Below are 24119 nucleotides of genomic sequence, written 5' to 3' on the forward strand. Positions count from 1 at the left end.
TTCTTTGCCACTATCTAGACAATTTTGGAACTTGTTTCGCAACTAAAATGGTTTCAGTAGTCTGATTGTGATCATACATTTTTACAAGGAATTTTTAAAATCTTTCCTCGAGTTAAGAAAGTCAAGGACTTAGGTCTTTTTCTTCCCTTATCAATATTGCAATGAAATTGATAAATAAAGACCAACTCTTTATTTTTGTTTTTAACCCAAGTAGATAATTCTCATCCATTCATCCATTTTGTGGGCCAATATTTGCCATCCTCATGTAAGTTGTCACTTCTTAACAATAGACATTCTGTGACTTTGTTGGCAGCACTTTGGGTGAAGATCCTAACTGGTCTTAGACACACATAGGGAGAAATTTGCTCAGCCAGAGTCAGTCTTAAGCATGCGTATCAGAAGATCTTTCTATAGCTGGGAATTTTCCCATGAAAGGGATTCAGTTAGGGAAGAGACACTTGTCCCAGAGTTTTACATTCTTCTTGAACACTGCTTAAGGAACTTAGATGCCATGTCCATTTGGATCTCTGTCTGCACAGAACTTTGTCATGCCAGTGCTTGAAATGCATCTCAAAGAGAATTCACTAGCACAGAATGAATGAGAGTGGAAGGGGTTGGTGGGGCTAACCAGGCCCAATCCCCCTGCTTAAACCAGGATACCTAGAGCCTCTTGCCCAGGATTCTATCTGGGTGTACTTTTAATGTCTTCAAAGATCCAGGCTCCACAATCTTTCTGGGCAGTCCGTGCCGTGGTTCAGTCACCCTCACAGTAAAGAATCATTTGCTGATGTTCAAAGGCCATCTCCTGTATTTCAGTGTGTGCCCACTGCCTCTTGTCTTTTCCCTCAGCATCACTGAAAAGAGACTGGTTCCCTCCCCTTTGCACTATTGCTTCCGGTATGTATGTGTGCTGCCATGTAGAGAAATGTCAAAAACCTCCCTGAAGCCCAGGCAGACAATATTCCCTTCATCTACCAGTCAAGTTGATTCATCAGAGGAGTTTAAAGAGATGTTCAGCATGAAATTCCCCTGGAAAATCATGCTGACTACATTATTTTGTCGTCTTTCATGCGCCTGGCAAGGTTTTCCAGGAAGAGCTGCTTCATCAACTTCCTGGGGATAAAAAAGAGGCTGGCTGGTTTGTACTATTCTGAGTCCTCACAGTTGCCTTTTTTGAAGATGTGTGTCATTTGCTTTCATCCAGTCTTAGCTCTGGAGAACTCCATAGCTTCGTCTTTAGCATCTCTTGTTGTCTACATCTTAGCAAAAATATTTTCCACTATGTCTGGCAAGGGGAAACTGTGCCAGCACAGAAAACATCTCAAATTCCCGGACCTGGAAGGGTTCCTGGAGCTGGCAGAGCTCCGAGATTTAGAAGAGTTCCCGGACAAGAGTACAATGTCCTTGCCAAGAATTCAGACACTGGCAGAATGCCTGGTAGCCAGTGGACTGGACTCTGACATAAGGCTTCATTGCTTTGTTGTAAATCTTGTCATGTCAAATAAGGATTGTCATATGTAAACATTCGAATCAAAATGACGTTTTACCTGTCATAAGATGTGATTGTCATGATGTATATGATCTGCTAATGCCTTGTTGTGTAAGTTTTGTCCTCAGTTCACAGAAATTTCCAGGATTCAAGATTCTACACTGAATGATCTGCTCATCACAGCTTCAACGCAGACAGAGATGCAGCGAACCTGTGCTAGATTTGGGCCTGAAATCCAAAAGGCTGGACTTGACATTTCTACAACCAAACTCCAAGGATACAACAAAGATTCAAGGCTGAGACATCAACTCTTTAAAGAAGACAACCTCATCACCGGACTTTGACTGTGGTTCCAGGTTTTCAGCTTTTCCCTCAACCTTTTAATTTAATCACAGATTCTGCTTATGTTGCTAATGTAGTTAAGAGAATAGAAGGTTCAATTTTAAAGGATGTTAGTAATGAGATTGTACATCGTTGGCTTTCATGTCTTTTTACAACTTTGCAATATAGAACTAATCCATATTTTGTTTCTCACATTAGGGCTCACTCTTCGCTTCCTGGATTTTTAGTGGAAGGAAATGCGGGAGTGGACAAACTGACAGTGGTTATTTCTAACACTTTGCCAAACATTTTTGAACAAGCAAAATTGAGTCATGCTTTTTTTCACCAAAATGCATAAGCACCCATGCGAATGTTTCAAATCTCTAAAAGTCAAGCTAAAGCTATCATCGGTACTTGCCCCGACTGTCAGCTTGTGCAACCCCCTGCTTCTACAGGAGCAGTCAACCTCCGAGGCTTGCAAAGCCTGCAGTTGTGGCAAACAGACATCACTAAATATCCTTCCTTTGGTAAATTTAAAAATATTCATGTTTCCGTGGACACGTTCTCTGGTGCAATTTTTGCTTCCCTTTACACAGGTGAAACTGGCAGTCATGCCTGTCATCATTTCCTGCAAGCTTTTGCTTCATTGGGTGTACCCCAAGAAGTAAAAACTGACAACGATCCTGCATACATATCTCAAAAATGGGCCACATTTTTAAATGAATGGGGTGTTCTGCACATCTTTGGTATTCCCCACTCTCCCACAAGCTAAGCAATTATTGAAAGGGCACATCAAACCCTAAAATGCATTTTAGATCAACAGAGAGGGGGAATGGAGATCACCCCACAGATGAGCCTGAACAAAGCTCTGTATGTTTTTAATTTTCTAAATAGTTCGAGTACAGAGCCTGATCCACCAATTTTTAAGCACTTTTCAAATAACACACAGGCAAAAATGAAAGAAAATCATCCTGTTCTTATTCGAAACCCTGAATCTAGACAGATGGAAGGTCCGTTTCGATTAATAACGTGAGGCAAAAGGTATGCTTCTGTCTCCACAAGTGCTAGAATTAAGTGGGTCCCTGCCAAAAACGTCAAACCATATCACACCTCAGAACCTGATAACGAGCCCAGAACCAAAGAAACAAGTACGCAGATGTGAGCTGAACTGAAAGATCCTGAGTCTCGCCTGATGTTCCTTGTAGCTGATGTTCTTTGTGCATCAGTGGAACCTACAAACTCGGATTTTGTGTCAATGTTATTTATGAGTATGCCAATTGAATGGTGAATGTTTGTTCAACAGAGCTAATTTTTTGGCAAAAGTTTAGGGTATTGCTTTTGTTTAGAAAGGATTCTGCCAAAACCTAGCTCATGAAAAAGATGGAGCAAATAAAAGTTATATGTTCATATTGGTGGATTTTAATTGTTTTTTGTCATGCAGATTGGCCTGTGGAACAACCGAAAACAAATGTTTGGGTGACCTTAGCCAAAGCTGCCAGCTCGTATATATATGTTTGTCTAACTTGGAACCAGAAAAGCCTTTTCCAACCTGTTTAGTTGGTGTGCCAGTGAAAGAGTTGCCTTTGGCCAAAAAACAATCCAATGGTAAGCCAAGTAGAATTGACAATGAAAACAGTCCCTCATTGCTTTAGAATGTTTAGTCCAAAAAACTTCTCAGGGCAGCATCTGAACCTCAAGAATTAGAAATCCTTAGTTCTTTGACCATAGATTTTTGATTTCCTTTCATAGCTCGTGCCTAGCGATAAGGTGATCCCCCAAATTACAGTGTTACCTCCCCATTATTTTGCATATAAAAATTTGAGTTCCTAGTGTAATGTTTCAAACAGTTGAGATGTGCTTCCTGAGACTGATCAATACACACAGAAATTGCCAGAAGAGTGTTAGTTCATTTGCAGAAACAGAGCTTAGCAAAGCATTCCATCCCACCTGGAAGGTAGTCCTTGTAGCATCGGTATGCTCACCATAATTGCCCCCACTGCCAAAGCAGTGATGATAAAGAAACAATAGTGAACGAGAGCTGTCCCTCATTATGAAGAGAACTGTCAGAGTGATTTTATGCCTTAAAATGCCACCAAAAGAGTTTCAGCAGATATATTTTTACCCCAATCGTCTTTAGCAGTGGCATTGAAACAATTAGATCGAGTTGGATGCTGGCTGAGCAAACAAGCTAATGCTGCATCCTCTGCAATCAGTGATATGTTAACCAATGTTGATAGTGTTAGACATTCTACTTTTCAAAACAGAGCAGCCATTGATTTTCTTTTACTGGCACAAGGGCATAGTTGTGAGGAATCTGAAGGATTGTGTTTTATGAACTTGTCTGATTATTTTGAATCCATTCACAAAAGCATACAAAAATTGAAGGATCTAAAGGCTCAAATTAAAGAAGATAGAAGTTCCTGGCTTTTGGAATCTATAAGGTTAGAGGATTTTTAGGAAATGATTAAAAAATTATGTAGGCTTTATATTGGAGTTTTGTTAGCATTGCAGAAATGTTTCTCATGCAAGCAGAAAAGTTTCTCAAGCAGTAGATGTGACAAACAACAATAGGCGTCTGTAGAATTTGCTTTAGGATGGCAACAAGATTATTTAATGTATATCTTCAGAAGATTAATATGAATAGAACTTTGTTCTTTGTCTCTTATGAATTAGTCTTTGTTTTAGCTACTATTACATATGTTTTATAAGATTAGATAGAATGCTTGTCAATACGTGTTTTCTGTGTCTGATTGGCTGAAATCTAGACTGAGATGATTTTATGTATTTCTGTATCTGCTCTCCCGGAGAGGACATTTTGGTGTAGATTAGTGAGCTGTCATGTCTCTATTTTGTATTTTGAGACTGATGTGCTAGAAATAAAAGCAAAAATCTCTTCACTAATCTAGTTACAATGTTATCCATATTTAGATATTTTTCCGTGGCCTATTGAGTTCCTTTTTTAAGACGTAAGATCCTGACACAATTAGACTTGTATCTACCCTTTCCCCGCAATAACTGGTGCCTGCCGTGTGAGGAGAACCCTGTCAGAGGATGTAGAATAGAAGAAAAAAAAAAAGAAAAATCGTGGATATCGCGGCCGTGGAGACCCAAGTGTTAATCAAGAAGATGGTAACATCTCTCCTGCCGATGCCAAGGAATTTGTAAGTAACTTTTCTCGAGAGAGGCTTGAATAACGAGAAAACGAAAAGGAGAACAAAGTTATCGAAAGTTAGATATTACAAGAGACGGTATAAAAAGACAATGTTACAAGAGAAAGCTCGTTCTGCAGTCTCAAAAACTGAGCTTAAAAACTTACTTATCTGGGTTAAAGTGAATACGCAAGATTTAAATTTGCAGTCTATTTTACTTTTCATTTTTGAGATCAGATAAACTAGAGAATCTATAATCTAGTCTCTCTCAAAAAAGATGAAAGCTTAGGAGAACTTATGCCAATTTGTAGAGCTCTGTTAGAGTGTTTTGAACAAACTGATAATAATAAGATCAACTTAGACTCAGAAAACAAAGCTTCTGGCTCTGCCTCATTAAATTCCAGTAAACCAGAAACTGTGTGTGTATCGGAGAATGTAACAAGTGTTGTTTCAAATATTGAGAGTAATGCTTTGAACTCTGTTGAAAAAAATCTTTCTTCTCTCTCTCTGAGAAAAAATGAGACTCTTTCAGACTTTTTTTTGCGTTGTTCTATTAATGTAAAAATATGTGACTCTTGTAAAAGAGATGAGACAATATATGTAGAAAATGCAAATGAAAAAGTGTCTATACCTTCTAAAATTGTTTGTACAAAGACCTTGAAACCTGATTTAGATTCTTCTATGCCTGAGATAGAAACTGAGAGTGTCACTTCCACTCGAAAAATTGTAGTTCCAGAGAACTCTTTTTCTGTTAAGCAAAAAAATAATTTTTCTAGTGTTTGTCAATCTATAGATACAGAGATAGAAAAATTAGATTTAATTCAAAGGGTGGAGTCCTTTGAAAAGACAAATAACTCTCAAAAACCTGAAAAAACACGAGTTAAGTTTTTAAAATGTCATGATCCTAATTCTGGTATTTTAAAACAAAACCATGTAAGTTTGAAACCTAGATTTAGAAACTCCCAAGCTGAGTTTTTCTTGGCAGGGAGACAATGTGAAACTTGTAGTAAAGTATCGAACTCAAAGTTAAATAGCACTGTTCCCAGAAGAGAAGAACACGCCTCTGTCCCAGCCCCTTTCGGTCAGACTTCAGAAGAAGCGTGTTGCTTGTGAGAGTCCACCCTCTCAGCCCCTTTGAGTCGAGCTTCAGAAGAGGCGTGTTGTTTGTAAGAGTCCACCCCTGCCTTTTATAGCCAAGTTCCCGGAGCTAGTAGAGTTCCCAGAACTAGCCGAATTCCCAGAGTTGGCAGAACTCCTGGACAAGAGTACAGTATCCCTGTCAAGAATTTAAATTTGAGCAGAGATCCTAGAAAGTTTAGATTTAGTGATTTTTCAGAATCAGAAAATATATTAGTTAGAAGTAAAAGTCAACCTGTCATTGATCGAAGTGACAATTTTGATTTTCCATTAAATTTACCTGATTAGTCATACATTAATCAGAAACTAGCAAAAGATTCAGATTTAAAAGAACAATATCTTGCTTTACCAGTAAAATATAGAAGAAATTATAGAAATCCAAAATATGAAAGACTTCATCATCATGATATAAAAGACTTGCGTCAGGCTTTGAAAGAGAGTAGATTTTCTTCTCCCTATTTTAATAGTGTGTTGAAAAATACTTTTAACTCTTATGATTTAGTTCCTGCTGATTGCAAGAATGTAGCTTGTCTGATTTTAACGAATTCACAGTATCTACTATGAGAATTACAATAGAAAAAACTACTTAACAAGTTAGTTGAAAGATATGCAAATACTGATTATGCTAATCTAAATGTTGCTCAATTAGCTAGTGATTCACCTTACAATAAGCCTAAAAATCAAGCAGCTGAACTACCTCAGCCTTTTAATTTAGTCACAGATTCTGCTTATGTTGCTAATGTAGTCAAGAGAATAGAAAGTTCAATTTTAAAAGATGTTAGTAATAAAACTTTACATCGTTAACTTTCATGTCTTTTTATAACTTTGCAATATAGAACTAATCCATATTTTGTTTCTCACATTAAAGCGCATTCTTCACTTCCTAGATTTTTAGTAGAAAGAAATGCATGAGCAGACAAGCTGACAATAGTCATTTCTAACACATTGCCAAACATTTTTAAATAAACAAAATTGAGTCATGCCTTTTTCCACCAAAATGCACAAGCGCTCATGCGAATGTTCCAAATCACTAAAAGTCAAACTAAAGCTATCATTCATACTTACCCTAGCTGTCAATTAGTACAACCTCCTGTTTCTACAAGAACAATCAACCCCAAAGCTTACAAAGCCTACAGTTGTAGCAAACAGATGTCACTAAATATCCTTCTTATAGTAAATTTAAAAATATTTGTATTTCCATAGACACATTCTCTAGTGCAATTTTTGCTTCCCTTCACACAAGTGAAACTAGCAGCCATTCCTGTCATTATTTCCTGCAAGCTTTTACTTCCTTAAGGGTACCCCAAGAAGTAAAAACTGACAACAGTCCCACATATATATCTCAAAAATTAGCCCCATTTTTAAATGAATAGAGTGTTCAACACATTTTTAGTATTCCCCACTTTCCCACAAGCCAAGCAATCATTAAAAGAACACATCACACCCTAAAACGCATATTAAATCAACAGAGAGGGGGAACGGAGATTATCCCACAGATGAGACTGAGTAAGGCTCTGTATGTTTTTATTTTCTAAATAGTTCGAGTACAGCACCAGATCCACCAATCTTTAGACACTTTTCAAATAACACACAGGCAAAACTGAAAGAATATCCTCCTGTTCTAATTAGAAACCCTGACACTAGACAGATGGAAGGTCCGTTTCAATTAATAATGTGGGGCAAAGGGTATGCTTCTATTTACACAGGTGCTAGAATTAAGTGGGTTCCTGCCAAAAACATCAAACCATATCGCACTTAAGAACCTGTTGTTGAGCCCAGAACTGAAGAAGCAAGTACGCAGACGTGAACCGAATCGAATGATCCCCGGTCTTGCCTGACGCCTCTTGTGCCTGACGTTCTTTCTGCATCGGTGGAACCCATGAACTCTGATTTTGTGCCAATGTTATTTATAAGTATGCTAATTGAATGCTGAATGTTTGTTTAACAAAGCTAATTTTTGACTGAAAACTTAAGTTATTGTTTTTGTTTAGAAAGAATTCTGCCAAAACTTAGTTCTTGAAAGAGATGGGGCAGAATCAAATGGTATACTTGTTTTACTTGAGTTTGTTTTTTGTTGTGCAGATTTGCCTGTAGATCAACTGAAAATGAATGTTTGAGTGACCTTAGCCAAAGCTGCCAGATCAGATACTATATGTCTACCTAATTCAGAACCAGAAAAGCCTTTTCCAACCTGTTTAGTTGGTGTGCCAGTGAAAGAGTTGCCTTTGGTCAAAAAACAATCCAAGGGTAGGCCAGGTAGAATTGACAATAGAAACAATCCTCCCTTCAATTAGAACATTTGGTCCAAAAAACTTCTCAGAGCAGCATCTGAACCTCAAGAATTGAAAAAGCTTAGTTCTTTGACCATAGATTTTTGTTTTACTTTCATGACTCGTGTCTGGCGAAAAGGTGATCCCCCAAAGTTCAGTGTTACTCCTCATTATTTTGCATATAAAAAATTTGAATTTTTACTCTAATGTTTCAAACAGTTGAGATGTGTTTCCAGAGACAGATCAATATCCACGGCAATTCCCAAAAGGGTATTAGTTCATTTGCGGAGACAGAGCTTGGCAAAGCATTCCAGCCCACCTTGAAGGTAGTCCTTGTATCATCGGTATGCTCACCATAATTGCCCCCACTGCCAAAGCAGTGATGAAAAAGAAACAAAAGAGAGCGAAAGCTGTTCCTCATTATGATGAGAACTGTCAGAGTAATTTTATGCCTTAGAATGCTGCCAGAAATGTCTCAGCAGGTATATTTTTACCCCAATTGTCTTCAGCCATAGCATTGAGACAATTAGATTGAGTTAGATGTTGGCTGAGCAAACAAGCAAACATCCTCTGCGGGGGACAGGACAGGTATAAGTCTAATTGTGTCAGGAACTCACGTCTTAAAAAGGAACTCACTAGGCCGCGGCAAAATATCTAAATATGGATAACATTGTCACCAGAACAGTGAAGAGATTTTTGCTTTTATTTCCAGCACATCAGTCTCAAAATACAAAATGGAGACATGACAGCTCACTGATCCACACCAAAAAATGTCTCCTCCAGCAGCGCTAGTACTGAAATACATAAAATCATCTCAGACTAGAATTCAGCCAATCAGACACAGAAAACACGTATTGACAATCATTCTATCTAATCCCACAAAGCACACGCAATGATAGTTAAAACAAAGACTAGTTCATAAGAGACAAAGAACAAAGTTCTATTCATGCAAACCTTCTAAAGATATACATTAAATAACCTTGTTGCCATCTTAAAGCCAATTCTACAGAAGCCTATTGTTATTTGTCATGTCTACTGCTCGGGAAAACTTTTCTGCTTGCATGGGAAACTTTTCTGCAATGCTAACAAAACTCCAATCTAAGGCCTACATACTTTTTTTTAACCATTTCCTAAAAACCCTTTAACTTTATGGATTCCAACATTTCCCCCTCTCTGTTTGACTTAGAAGCTTTCATTTTCTTGTCACTTGCTACTTGCGTTTCATAGCTCTATTGCAAAATTTCTGCTTATTATCTGTTGAAGACTCATTTTCACTAAACTGAAGCATTGCTATATTATGGCACAGCAACATATTGCTGTGTAGACTCAATCTCTGAAAGAGAGATGAATCACGTTTGGCAACAGTCACAAGTCATCGTTCTAAAATCTCTTGTCGATTCTAAGGCTTTAATTTAAAACTTTCGTTCATGTTAATACTTTCATCTACTGCTTTTGTGAGATTTTGTACACTCTCCGTGCTTCTACTTCTTAATTCTCCTGCTTGAATGACAAAAACTTCTCGAACTGTTTTGTTCATCATTCGCTGAACAGAGTGTACAACAGAGTGTACACAACAGAGTGTATAAGGTACTACTATCAATATCAGTATTAGAACACTTAATACGTAAAGACCTATCTTGCAAGGTCACCTTAGCTAAGGTGCAAAACTCTAATTTTGAAACAAATCATCTAGCTAGGAACTTCTATCTGCTTTAATTTGGGCTGTCAGATCTTTTAATTTTTGAATGCTTTTGTGAATGGATTCAGAATGATCAGACAAATTCATACAATACAATCTTTCAAATTCTTCACAACCATGTCTTTGTGCTAGTAAAAGAAAATCAATGGCTGCTCTGTTTTGAAGAGTAGCATGTCTAATACTACAAACATCGGTCAACATATCACTGATTGCAGAGGATGTGGCATTAGCTTGTTTGCTCAGCTAACAACTAACTCGGTCTAACTGTCTCAATGCCACAGCTGTAGCTAATTGGGGTAAAAATATACTTGCTGAGACATTTCTGGCGGCATTCTAAGGCATGAAATCACTCTGACAGTTCTCTTCATAATGAGGAACAGCTCTTGTTTTCTTTTGTTTCTTTTTCATCACTGCTTTGGCAGTGGGGGCAATTATGATGAGCATACCGATGCTACAAGGACTACCTTCAAGGTGGGCTGGAATGCTTTGCCAAGCTCTGTCTCCGCAAATGAACTAATACTCTTTTGGGAATTGCCGTGGATATTGATCTGTCTCTGGAAACACATCTCAACTGTTTGAAACATTACACTAAAAACTCAAATATTTATATGCAAAATAATGAGGAGTAACACTGAACTTTGGGGGATCACCTTTTCGCCAGACACGAGTCATGAAAGTAAAACAAAAATCTATGGTCAAAGAACTAAGCTTTTTCAATTCTTGAGGTTCAGATGCTGCTCTGAGAAGTTTTTTGGACCAAATGTTCTAATTGAAGGGAGGATTGTTTCTATTGTCAATTCTACCTGGCCTACCCTTGGATTGTTTTTTGACCAAAGGCAACTCTTTCACTGGCACACCAACTAAACAGGTTGGAAAAGGCTTTTCTGGTTCTGAATTAGGTAGACATATAGTATCTGATCTGGCAGCTTTGGCTAAGGTCACTCAAACATTCATTTTCAGTTGATCTACAGGCAAATCTGCACAACAAAAAACAAACTCAAGTAAAACAAGTATACCATTTGATTCTGCCCCATCTCTTTCAAGAACTAAGTTTTGGCAGAATTCTTTCTAAACAAAAACAATAACTTAAGTTTTCAGTCAAAAATTAGCTTTGTTAAACAAACATTCAGCATTCAATTAGCATACTTATAAATAACATTGGCACAAAATCAGAGTTCATGGGTTCCACCGATGCAGAAAGAACGTCAGGCACAAGAGGCGTCAGGCAAGACCGGGGATCATTCGATTCGGTTCACGTCTGCGTACTTGCTTCTTCAGTTCTGGGCTCGACAACAGGTTCTGAAGTGCGATATGGTTTGACGTTTTTGGCAGGAACCCATTTAATTCCAGCACCTGTGGAGACAAAAGCATAACCTTTCCCCAAATTATTAATCAAAACGGACCTTCACTTGAACTGTTTAGAAAATAAAAAACGTACAGAGCCTTGCTCGGTCTCATCTGTGGGGTGATCTCCATTTTTTTTTGTTGTTGATTTAATATGTGTTTTAGTGTTTGATGTGTTTTTTTAATGATTGTTTGGTTTGTGGAAGAGTGGGGAATATTAAAAATGTGTTGAGCGTTTTTTTATTTAAAAATGTGGTTAATTTTTGAGATATGTATGTGGGACTATTGTTAGTTTTTATTTTTTGGGGTATATTTAATGAAATAAAAGTTTATAGGAAATGATGATAGGTATGATTATTAGTTTTATTTGTGTGAAAGGAAGTAAAAATTGTATTAGAGAATGTGTTTACAGAAATATGAATATTTTAATGTGAGAAATGAAGTATGGATTAGTTATATACTGTAAAGTTGTAAAAAGATAGGAAAGTTAATGATGTAAAATTTTATTATTAACATTTTTTAAAATTGAATTTTTTATTTATTAAATTAAATTAAAAGATTGAGGGAAAAGTTGAAAATTTTGAATTACAGTTAAAGCTTAGTGATGAGGTTGTTTTTTTTTGAAGAGTTGATGGTTTTTTTTGAAGAATTGATGTTTTAGTTTTGAATTTTTGTTCTATTTTTGGAATTTAGTTGTAGAAATGTTAAGTTTAGTATTTTTGGATTTTACTTTTAATATTAGTATAGGTTTGTTGTATTTTTGTTTGCGTTGAGGTTGTGATGAGTAGATTATTTATGTAGTAGTAGATTTTGAATTTTGGAAATTTTTGTGTATTGAGGATAAACCTTGTACAACAAGACATTAGTAGTTTATACATATTATGATAATTATATTTTATGATAGGTAAAAAGTCACTTTGATTGAAATTTTTACACATGACAATCTTTTTGTGACATGACTAGCTCAGTGAGAGTATTCACTCATTGCTAGTGGGTACCACAAGTTGTGTCTGAGCGCGGTGGAATGCGCTGTTTCTGAAGTTAAACGACAGTGGGTTGCCATTGATATCAAATAGTGAATGATAGAATTTAGCAAGATGCTTTTTTTTTCAGCATCAAGGGCAAATAGACATTTGATTTGATGTCTTACGATAATTTTTTTTAATGTGGCTTAGTTTACTACAAGCAAAGCAGACAGGCTTTTTATTAGAGTCTCCTTGTACAGCATTAAAAGAATTTTCTCAACGTTTCTTTTGTTTTTCTAAAAGCTTTTCAATTTTATCTATTCGTTGTGTCAAATTGTGTTCTAGTGTTTTTTCCAAAGCATTGACTTGTGAATTTACAGCATTTGTGAACTCATAAGTCTACTGTAAGCTGTTAGCATCTGTGTAATTGTTGGAGGCTGATCAGGCAAAGCTAAAATAATTTTTCTACATTCATTATTAGCATTTACAGAAGCAAGATTTTGAATGATATAAGAGCGGGCTTGTTCATCTGGACATTGCTTTTTAACTGCTTGAGTTAATTTATCTAAAAAAGAACTATAAGATTCAGTTTCACTTTGTTTGATCAATGGATCAGAATTCAAATGAGAGCTAGGAGGCTCAAGTGAAAACAAGGCTTTTTTAGCAGCATCTTTAATGTCTGTTAACACAGGTTGAGGCAGTTCAGCTGCTTGATTTTTAGGCTTATTGTAAGGTGAATCACTAGCTAATTGAGCAACATTTAGATTAGCATAATCAGTATTTGCATATCTTTCAACTAACTTGTTAAGTAGTTTTTTCTATTGTAATTCTCATAGTAGATACTGTGAATTCGTTAAAATCAGACAAGCTACATTCTTGCAATCAGCAGGAACTAAATCATAAGAGTTAAAAGTATTTTTCAACACACTATTAAAATAGGGAGAAGAAAATCTACTCTCTTTCAAAGCCTGACGCAAGTCTTTTATATCATGATGATGAAGTCTTTCATATTTTGGATTTCTATAATTTCTTCTATATTTTACTGGTAAAGCAAGATATTGTTCTTTTAAATCTGAATCTTTTGCTAGTTTCTGATTAATGTATGACTAATCAGGTAAATTTAATGGAAAATCAAAATTGTCACTTCGATCAATGACAGGTTGACTTTTACTTCTAACTAATATATTTTCTGATTCTGAAAAATCACTAAATCTAAACTTTCTAGGATCTCTGCTCAAATTTAAATTCTTGACAGGGATACTGTACTCTTGTCCAGGAGTTCTGCCAACTCTGGGAATTCGGCTAGTTCTGGGAACTCTACTAGCTCCGGGAACTTGGCTATAAAAGGCAGGGGTGGACTCTTACAAACAACACGCCTCTTCTGAAGCTCGACTCAAAGGGGCTGAGAGGGTGGACTCTCACAAGCAACACGCTTCTTCTGAAGTCTGACCGAAAGGGGCTGGGACAGAGGCGTGTTCTTCTCTTCTGGGAACAGTGCTATTTAACTTTGAGTTCGATACTTTACTACAAGTTTCACATTGTCTCCCTGCCAAGAAAAACTCAGCTTGGGAGTTTCTAAATCTAGGTTTCAAACTTACATGGTTTTGTTTTAAAATACCAGAATTAGGATCATGACATTTTAAAAACTTAACTCGTGTTTTTTCAGGTTTTTGAGAGTTATTTGTCTTTTCAAAGGACTCCACCCTTTGAATTAAATCTAATTTTTCTATCTCTGTATCTATAGATTGACAAACACTAGAAAAACTATGTTTTTGCTTAACAGAAAAAGAGTTCTCTGGAAATACAATTTCTCGAGTGGAAGTAGCCACTTCAGCCTCTACCTCAGGCTCAACAGAATCTAATTCAGGTTTCAGTGTCTCTGCACAAACAATTTTAGAAAGTACAGACACATTTTCATTCTCATTTTTTACACATTTTGTCTCATCTCCTTTACAAGAGTCACATATTTTTACATTAACAGAACTACGCGAAGAAAAGTCTGAAAAAGTCTCATTTTTTCTCAGAGAGAGAGAAGAAACATTTTTTTTAACAGAGTTCAAAGCAATACTTTCAGCATTTGCAACAACACTTCTAACATTCTCTGATAAACACACAGTCTCCGGTTTACTGGAATTTAAAGAGACAGAGCTAGAAGCTTTATTTTCTGAGTCTAAGTTGATCTTATTATTATCAGTTTGTTTAAAACACTCTAACAGAGCTCTACAAATCGGCATAAGTTCTCTTAAGCTTTCATCTTTTTTGAGAGAGACTAGATTATAGATTTTCCAGTTTATCTGATCTCAAAAATGAAAAGTAAAAGCAGACTGTAAGTTCAAATCTTGCGTATTTGCCTTAACCCAGATAAGTAAGTTTTTAAGCTCAGTTTTTGAGACTGCAGAACGAGCTTTCTCTTGTAACATTGTCTTTTTATAAAGTCTCTTGTAACATCTAACTTTTGATAACTTTTTTCCCATTTTCGTTTTCTCGTTACTCAAGCCTCTCCCGAGAAAAGTTACTTACAAATTCTTTGGCTTCGGCGGGAGAGATGTTACCATCCTCTTGATTAACACTTGGGTCTCCGCGGCCGGGACATCAGGATTTTTCTTTTTTTTCTTCTATTCTACGTCTTCGGATGGGGGTCTCCTCACATGGGGCACCAATATGCGGGGGACAGGAAGATATAAGTCTAATTGTGTCAGGAACTCACGTCTTAAAAAGGAACTCACTAGGCTGCGGCAAAATATCTAAATATAGATAACATTGTAACCAAACCAGTGAAGAGATTTTTGCTTTTATTTCCAGCACATCAGTCTCAAAATACAAAATGGAGACATGACAGCTCACTGATCCACACCAAAAAATGTCTCCTCCAGCAGCGCTAGTACTGAAATACATAAAATCATCTCAGACTAGAATTCAGCCAATCAGACACAGAAAACACGTATTGACAATCATTCTATCTAATCCCACAAAGCACACGCAATGATAGTTAAAACAAAGACTAGTTCATAAGAGACAAAGAACAAAGTTCTATTCATGCAAACCTTCTAAAGATATACATTAAATAACCTTGTTGCCATCTTAAAGCCAATTCTACAGAAGCCTATTGTTATTTGTCACATCTACTGCTTAAGAAACTTTTCTACTTGCATAGAAAACTTTTCTGCTTGCATGAGAAACTTTTCTCCAATGCTAACAAAACTCCAATCTAAGGCCTACATACGTTTTTTTAACCATTTCCTAAAAACCCTTTAACTTTATAGATTCCAACATCCTCTGCAATCAGTAATATGTTGATCGATGTTCATAGTATTAGACATACTACTCTTCAAAACAGGGCAGCCATTGATTTTCTTTTACTGACACAAAGACGTGGTTGTGATTGTATTGTATGAATTTGTCTGATCATTCTGAATCCATTCACAAAAGCATTCAAAAATTAAAGAATCTGACAGCCCAAATTAAAGAAGATAGAGGTTCCTAGTTAGATGATTTGTTTCAAAATTAGAGTTTTGCACCTTAGATAAAGCAACTTTGCAAGATAGGTCTTTACGTATTAAGTGTTCTAATACTGATATTGATAGTAGTACCTTGTATACTCTGTTGTATTCAGCAAATGATGAACAAAGCAGTCCGAGAAGTTTTTATCATTCAAGCAAGAGAATTAAGAAGCAGTAGCACGGAGAGTGTTCGAAATCTCACAAAAGCAGTAGATGAAAGTATTGACATAAACGAAAGTTTTAAATTAAGGCCTTAGAATCGACCAGAGTTTTTAGAACGATGACTTGTGACTGTTGCCAAACGTGATTCATATCTCTTTCAAAGATTGAGTCTTCACAGCAATAAGTTGCTGTGCCATAATATAGCAATGCTTCAGTCTAGTGCAAATAAGTCTCCAACAGATAAAAAGCAGAAATTTTGCAGTAGAGCTGTGAAATGCAAGTAGCAAGCAACAAGAAAATAAAAGCTTCTGAGTCAAACAGAGAGAGGGAAATGTTGGAATCCATAAGGTTAGAGGATTTTTAGGAAATGGTTAAAAAAAGTATGCAGGCCTTAGATTGGAGTTTTGTTAGCATTGCAGAAAAGTTTCCCATGCAAGCAGAAAAGTTTTCCCAAGCAGTAGACGTGACAAACAACAATAGGCCTCTGTAGAATTGGCTTTAGGATTGCAACAAGGTTATTTAATGTATATCTTCAGAAGATTAGTATGAATAGAACTCTGTTCTTTGTCTCTTATGAAATAGTCTTTGTTTTAGCTACCATTACGTATGTTTTATAAGATTAGATAGAATGCTTGTCAATACATGTTTTCTGTGTGTGATTGGCTAAAATCTAGACTGAGATGATTTTATATATTTCTGTATCAGCTGTCCCGGAGAGAACATTTTGGTGTAGATTAGTGAGCTGTCCTGTCTCTATTTTGTATTTTGAGACTGATGTGCTGGAAATAAAAGCAAAAATCTCTTCACTAGTCTAGTTACCATGTTATTCATATTTAGATATTTTGCCGCGGCCTATTGAGTTCCTTTTTTAAGACGTAAGTTCCTGACACAATTAGACTTGTATCTACCCTTCCCCCGCACTAGTTAGATGATTTGTTTCAAAAGTAGAGCTTTGTGCCTTAGCTAAAGCAACTTTGAAAGATAGGTCTTTATTTATTAGGTGTTTTGGTATTGATAGTGATAGTGATACCCTGTATACTTTCTTGTGTATGGCGAATGAACAACAAAACAGTCCAAGAAGTTTTTGTCATACAAGCAAGAGAGTTAAGAAGTAGAAACACAGAGTGTTCGAAATCTCACGAAAGCAGTAGACGAAAGTATAGACATGAACGAAAGTTTTGAATTAAGACCGTAGAATCAACCAGTTTTCGAACAATGACTTGTGACTATAGTAAAATGTGATTCATATCTCTTTCAAAAATTGAGCCTTCACAGCATTAAGTTGCTGTGCGGTAATATAGCAATGCCTCAGTTAGTGCAAAAATTCTCCAGCAGATAATAATCAAAAATTTTACAATAAAGCTATGAAACGCAAGTCGTAAGTGACAAAAAATTGAAAGCTTCTGAGTCAAGAGAGAGGGGGAATTGCTGGAATTCATAAAGTTAGAGAGTTTTTAAGAAATAGCTAAAAAAAATTAGGCCTCAGACTGAAGTTTTGACAACATTACAAATACAGCAAAAAATTTTTCTAAGCAGTAGAGCATACATAACAAATAACAATAAGCCTCTGTAAAACTAGCTTATAGATAGCAACAAAGTTATTTAATGTATATCTTTAAAAAGTTAGCATGAATAAAGCTCTGTTCTTTGTCTCTTATCAACCAGTCTTTGTTTTAACTACCATTGCATGTGTTTTATAAGAACAAATAAAATGCTTGACAAGATATGCTGCTCTATGTATGATTAGCTGCAATCTAAGCTGAGATAGTTTTATGCTATGCTGTAATAGCACACCTCTTTAGCATTCCCTGTATCACAGCGAGCTGCTAACTTCCAATCTCCATTGTCTAACAAAGTTCTGACACTGACGTGCTGAAATAAAAAAAGCTCATGTCACTAGTATAATTTATCCTATTTTCTCCATAATTAAAATTAGTTGCCACAGCACATAGTTTCCTCAGGAAGCGTTGAGCATTTGACGTAATTTGACATATTTCCACAGTGCCAGCTTGGATTCCCTGGGAACCATCCTGCGTATCGTGGAATTTCAGGAGCCAGCCGGCCACTCCCGGCCACAGGCCCTTGAACAATCAGCAAGGGCCTTTTCCCTGGCAAACAAAAGTCATCTGCCCTGGTTTTGGATGGCAGATGGAAGGAGCCGGTTGGCATTGAAAAACCAGCCTGAGATGGAACTGGTACCAGCTTGGTTCTGTGAACCATCCTGTTTATCGTGGAATTTCAGCAGCCAGCTGCCCATTCCTGGCCTCAGTTTCCCGAATAGAAATATCAGTCCTCTTCCCTTGCAAACAAAATTCACCAGCCACGGTTCTGGATGGCAGATTGCAGGAGCCACTTGGCATTGTCAAACAAGCCAGAGACGGCACTGGTGCCAGCTTGGGTCTGGTAACCATCCTGCCTATTCTGGAATTTCAGGGGCCAGCCAGCCACACCCACCCTCAGGCCCCTGAAAAAAAACCTAAACACTTTACCCTTGTAAACACAACTCACTACCATGGTCATGAATGGCAGATTGCAGGAGCCACTTGGCACTGTCAAACCAGTCTGAGGCGGCACTGGTGCCATCTTGTGTATGGGAACCATCCTGTTTATTGTGGAATTTTAGGATCCAGCCGGCCATTCCCGGCCACAGTGTGTCGAATAAAATATTCGGTCCTCTTCCATGGAAAAAAAAACTCACATGACCTGCTTCTGGATGGCATATTACAGGAGCCACTTGGCACTGTCAAGCCAGATGGACTTGGAATTGGTGCCAGCTTGGGTTCCCTGGAAACGATCCTGTGTATCGTGGAATTCCAGGAGCCAGCGGGCCACTCACTGCCACAGGCCCCTAAACACAAACCTCAGTGGTTTTACCTGGCAAGCAAAACTCACCTGCCCCGCTTCTGGGTGGCAGTTTGAGGGCGACACTTGGAAAAGTCAAACCAGCCAAACTTGGCACTGGTGCCAGCTTGGGTCTGGGAACCATCCTGGTTATTGTTGAATTTCAGGAGCCAGCCGGCCACTAGCTGCCACAGGCCCTCAAACACAGACATCAACCCTTTTCCCTGGCAAACAAAACTCGCCGGCCCAGCTTCTTGATAGCAGATTGCAGGAGCCACTATTTATTGTCAAACCAGCCTGACTTGGCAGTGGTGCCAGCTTGGTTCTGGGAATCATCCTGCGTATTGTGGAATTTCAGGAGCCACCAGGCCACTCCCAGCCACAGGCCCCTGAACACAAACCTCAGACATTTTCCCTAGTAAAGAAAACTCAGCTGTCCCGCTTCTTGATGGCAGATTGCAGGAGCCACTTGGCACTGTCAAACCAGCCAGACTTGGCACTGGTGCCACCTTGGGTCTAGGAAAAATGCAGCGGATCACGGAATTTCAGGAGCCACCAGGCCGCTCTCGGCCACAGGCCCCCAAACAAAAACCACTGCCCTTTTCCAGGGCAAACAAAACTCATCTTACCCGCTTCTGGATGGCAGATTGCAGGAGCCACTTGGCACTGTCAAACCACCCCAACTTGGCACTGGTGCCACCTTGGGTCTGGGAACCATCCTGCGGATCGCAGAATGACAGGAGCCACGAGGCTACTCCCGGTAACAGGCCCCCTGAACGAAAACCTCCGCCCTTTTCCCGGGCAAACCAAACTCACCTTACCCGCTTCTGGATGGCAGATTGCAGGAGCCACTTGGCACTTTCAAACCAGCCTGGCTTTCAAGAGCTGCCACCTTGGGTCTGGGAAACATCCTGGGGACCGTGGAATTCAAGGAGCCAGACAGACACTCCCGGCCACAGGCCCCCAAACATAAAACAGGGCCGTTTACCCTGGCAAACAAAATTCACCTGCGCCAGAGTTGGATGGCAGATTGCAGGAGCCACTTGACACTGTCAAACCAGGCCGACATTCAAGATGTGCCAGCTTCGGTGTGGGATCCAATCTGCATATCGTGGAATTTCAGGAGCCAGAGGGCCACTCCCGGCCACAGGCCTCAAAACAAAAACCTCGGCCCTTTCCCTGGTAAAGAAAACTCACCTGCCACGCCTCTCGATGGCAGAATGCAAGACCCAGTTGGCACTGTCAAACCAGCCTGACTTCAAGATGTGACAGCTTGTGTCTGGGATCCATCCTGAGAATAGTGGAATTTCAGGAGCCTGCAGACCACTCTCGGCCCCAGGCCTCCAAACACAAAGCTGGGCACATTATCGTGGCATAGAAAACCCACCTGCCCCGCTTCTAGATGGCAGATTGCAGAAGCCAAGTGGCATTGTCAAACCAGCCTGAGATGGCACTGGTGCCAGCTTGGGTCTGGGAAACATCCAGCGTATCGTGGAACTTCAGGAACCTGCCGGCCGCACCTGGCCACAGGCCCAGGAAGACAAACCTGGTCGCTGTTCCCTGCCAAACAAAACTCACCTGCCCCACTTTTGGAAGGCAGATTGCAGGGGCCACTTGGAACTGTCACACCAGCCCGACTTGCAACTGTTGCCCCATTCGGTCTGGATTCCATCATGCGAATCGAGGAATTTCAGGAGTTAATCGGCAAGTCCTGACCTCAGGCCCTGAAAAAAAACCAGAGCCTTTTTCCTTGGAAAAATAAACTCACCTGCCTGGTTTCTGGAAGGCATATTGCAGAGGCCACTTGGCACTGCCTATCCAGCCTGAGATGGCACTGGTGCCACCTTGGGTCTGGATACAATCCTGCGTATCTGTGGGATCTCAGCACCTCAGGACGGAGGTGCAGAGTGGCCGAGACCACCGTTGGGGGGCTCAGGAGTCCTGGAATGTTGCCAGAAGTGTCTAGTGGCTGGACTTTGATCCTACAAAGGAGACGACACCTGTATGAGGATGGGAGGATTTCACTGGGTGAAAGGTGAAGGGATAAGTGATTAGAGTGTAAAACACAGGGTTTAGGATTTCTGTACAGGGGGGTCTAAAGAAGTAAGATGGAGGAATTGGGGTGTGTCCTGTTCTTCTTCTTCTTCTTCTTAGCCTCCATCTTCTGTGGTGATGTTGGCACTTTGGGATTGGTTATTACTAGAAGTGCACTGGTTAATAAGGGTAGAAGGTATTGGGGAAAATAAATATAAATATTGTATACGTAACTTCGAGTATAAAGATAAGTGACCGCCCCGGGGGCTCTCAGTGTGCTCATGGCTGACATGCTGGGCAGACCTCTGTCGGGCCAAGAGAAAATCTTTTAGATTAACAATTAATAAACACCGAGACGGAGAAAAGCTCTGAAGTCTCTCCTCGTCCTTTGAAGCGCTGGCTGTCCAAGGCCATCCCTGGGCCTTTCCAGGCCACCTAAACAGCCAAGAAACCGACACGTATCGTGGAATTTCAGGAGCCAGCAGGACACTCTGGCCAAAGCCCCCAAACATGGAGCAGGGCACATTATCCTGACAAAGAAAACTCACCTGCCCTGCTTCTGGATGGCGGATTGCAGGAGGCACACGGCACTGTCAAACCAGCCCGACTTGGCACTGGTTCCTGGTTGGGTCTGGGAACCATCCTGTGTATCGTGGAATTTCAGGAGCCAGCCGGCCACTGTCGGCTGCAGGCCTCCAGACACAAAGCCGGGCACATTACCCTGAGAAAAAAAACTCACCTGCCCCGCTTGTGGATGGCATATTGCAGGAGCCACTTGGCACTGTAAAACCAGTCCAACTTGGCACTGGTGCCACCTTGGGTCTGGGAACCATCCTGCTTATCGTAGAATTTCAGGAGCCAGACGGCCACTCCCGGCCTTAAGCCCCTGAACACAAACCTCGGCCCTTTTACCTGGCAAGGAGAACTCACCTGCCCCGCTTACGGATGGCAGATTACAGGAGCCACCTAGCACTGTCAAAGCAGCCCCACTTTCATGATGTATCATCTTAGGTCAGGGATCCATCCTGCAGATCGTGGAATTTCACAAGCCAGACAGACACTCTCGGCCGCAGGCGCCCAAACACAAAGCTGGGCACATTACCGTGACAAAGAAACCTCACCTGTCCCGCTTCTGGATGGCAGATTGCAGGAGCCACATGGCACTGTCAAACCAGTCCAACTTTGCACTGGTGCCACCTTGAGTCTGGGAACCATCCTGCGTATCGTGGAATTTCTGAAAGTAGCCGGCCACTCCCTGCCGCAGGCCCCTGAATACAAATCTCGGCCCTTTTCCCTGGCAATGAAAACTCACCTGCCCCGCTTACGGATCGCAGATTTCAGGAGCCACCTAGCACTGTCAAACCAGCCAAACTTTCATGATGTGCCGGTATAGGTCAGGGATCCATCATGCGCATCATGGAATTTCAGGAGCCAGAAAGCCACTCTCGGCCGCAGGCGCCCTAACACAAATCTGGGCACATTACAGTGACAAAGAAATCTCACCTACCCTGCTTCTGGATGGCAGATTGCAGGAGGCACATGAAACTCTCTAACCGGCTCGACACAGCACTAACCACTCTCGGCTGCAGGCCTCCAAACACAAAGCAGGGCACATGACCGTGACAAACAAAACTCACGTGCCTTGCTTCTGGATGGCAGATTGCAGGAGGCACTTTGCACTGTCAAAGCAGCCCGACTTGGCACTGTTGCCACCTTGGGACTTGGAACCAGCCTGCGTATCGTGGAATTTCAGGAGCCACCAGGCCACTCCCTGCCACAGGCCCCTGAACACAAACCTCGGACCTTTTCCCTGATAAAGAAAACTCACCTGCTCTGCTTCTGGATGGCAGATTGCAGGAGGCACATGGTACTGTCAAACCAGTCTGACTTGGCACTGGTGGCAGCTTGGGTCTGGGAACCATCCTGTGTATTGTGGAATTTCAGGAGGCAGCTGGCCACTCTTGGCCACAGGACCCTGAACACAAACCTTGGCCCTTTTACCTGGCAATGAAAGCTCACCATCCATGCTTACGGATGGCAGATTGCAGGAGCCACTTGACACTGTCAAACCAGCCAAATTTTCATGATGTGCCAGTATAGGTCAGGAATCCATCCTGCGCATCATGGAATTTCTGGAGCCAGAAAGCCACTTTCGGCCGCAGGCCCCCTAACACAAATCTGGGCACATTACAGTGACAAAGAAAACTCACCTACCCTGCTTCTGGATAGCAGATTGCAGGAGGCACGTGAAACTCTCTAACCTGCTCGACACGGTACGGGTGCCAGCTTGGGTCTGGGAACCATCCTGCATATCATGGAGTTTCAGGAGCCAGAAGGCCACTCCCAGCCGCAGGCCACCCAATACAATTATGGGCAAATTACTCTTATAAATAAAATCCACCTGACCCAGTTCTGGTTGGCAGAGTGCAGGAGACACTTGGGACTGTAAAACCAGCACGACTTGGCACTGGTGCCAGTTTGGGTCTGGGTATCGTGGAATTTCAGGAGCCAGCCAGCCACTCTCGGCTGCAGGCCTCCCAGCACAAACCAGGGCACATGACCGTGACAAACAAAACTCACCTTCCATGCTTCTGGATGCCAGATTGCAGGAGCCAGTTGGCACTGTCAAACCAGCATGACTTAAGATTGGTGCCAGTATGCCTCCGGAACACATCTTGTGGATCATGGAATTTCAGGAGCCACAAGGCTACTCTCAGCCACAGGGCCGCAAACGCAAACCTCGGACCTTTTCCTGGGAAAAAAAACCTCATCTGTCACACTTCTGGATGGCAGATTGCAGGAGGCACATGGTACTGTCAAATCAGCCCGACTTGGCACTGGTGCCGCCTTGGGTCTGGGAACCATTCTGGGTATGTTGGAATTTCAAGAGCCAGCCGGCCACTCTCGGCTGCAGGCCCCTGTACACAAACCTCGGCCCTTTTCCTGGGTACACAAAACTCACCTGCCCAGCTTCTGGATGGCAGATTGCAGGAGCAACATACTAATATCAAAGCAGCCCGACTTTCAAGAGTTGCCAGATTGGGTCTGGGAACCATCCTGCGTATTGTAAAATTTCAGGAGCCAGAGGGCCACTTTTGGCCGCAGGCACCCAAACAAGAAGCTGGGCACATTACAGTGACAAAGAAAACTCATCTGCCCCGCATCTGGATGGTAGACTACAGGAGCAACATGGCAATGTCAAAGCAGC

This window comes from Melospiza georgiana, chromosome 13, assembly GCF_028018845.1.
Source record: "Melospiza georgiana isolate bMelGeo1 chromosome 13, bMelGeo1.pri, whole genome shotgun sequence".
NCBI lineage: Eukaryota > Metazoa > Chordata > Aves > Passeriformes > Passerellidae > Melospiza > Melospiza georgiana.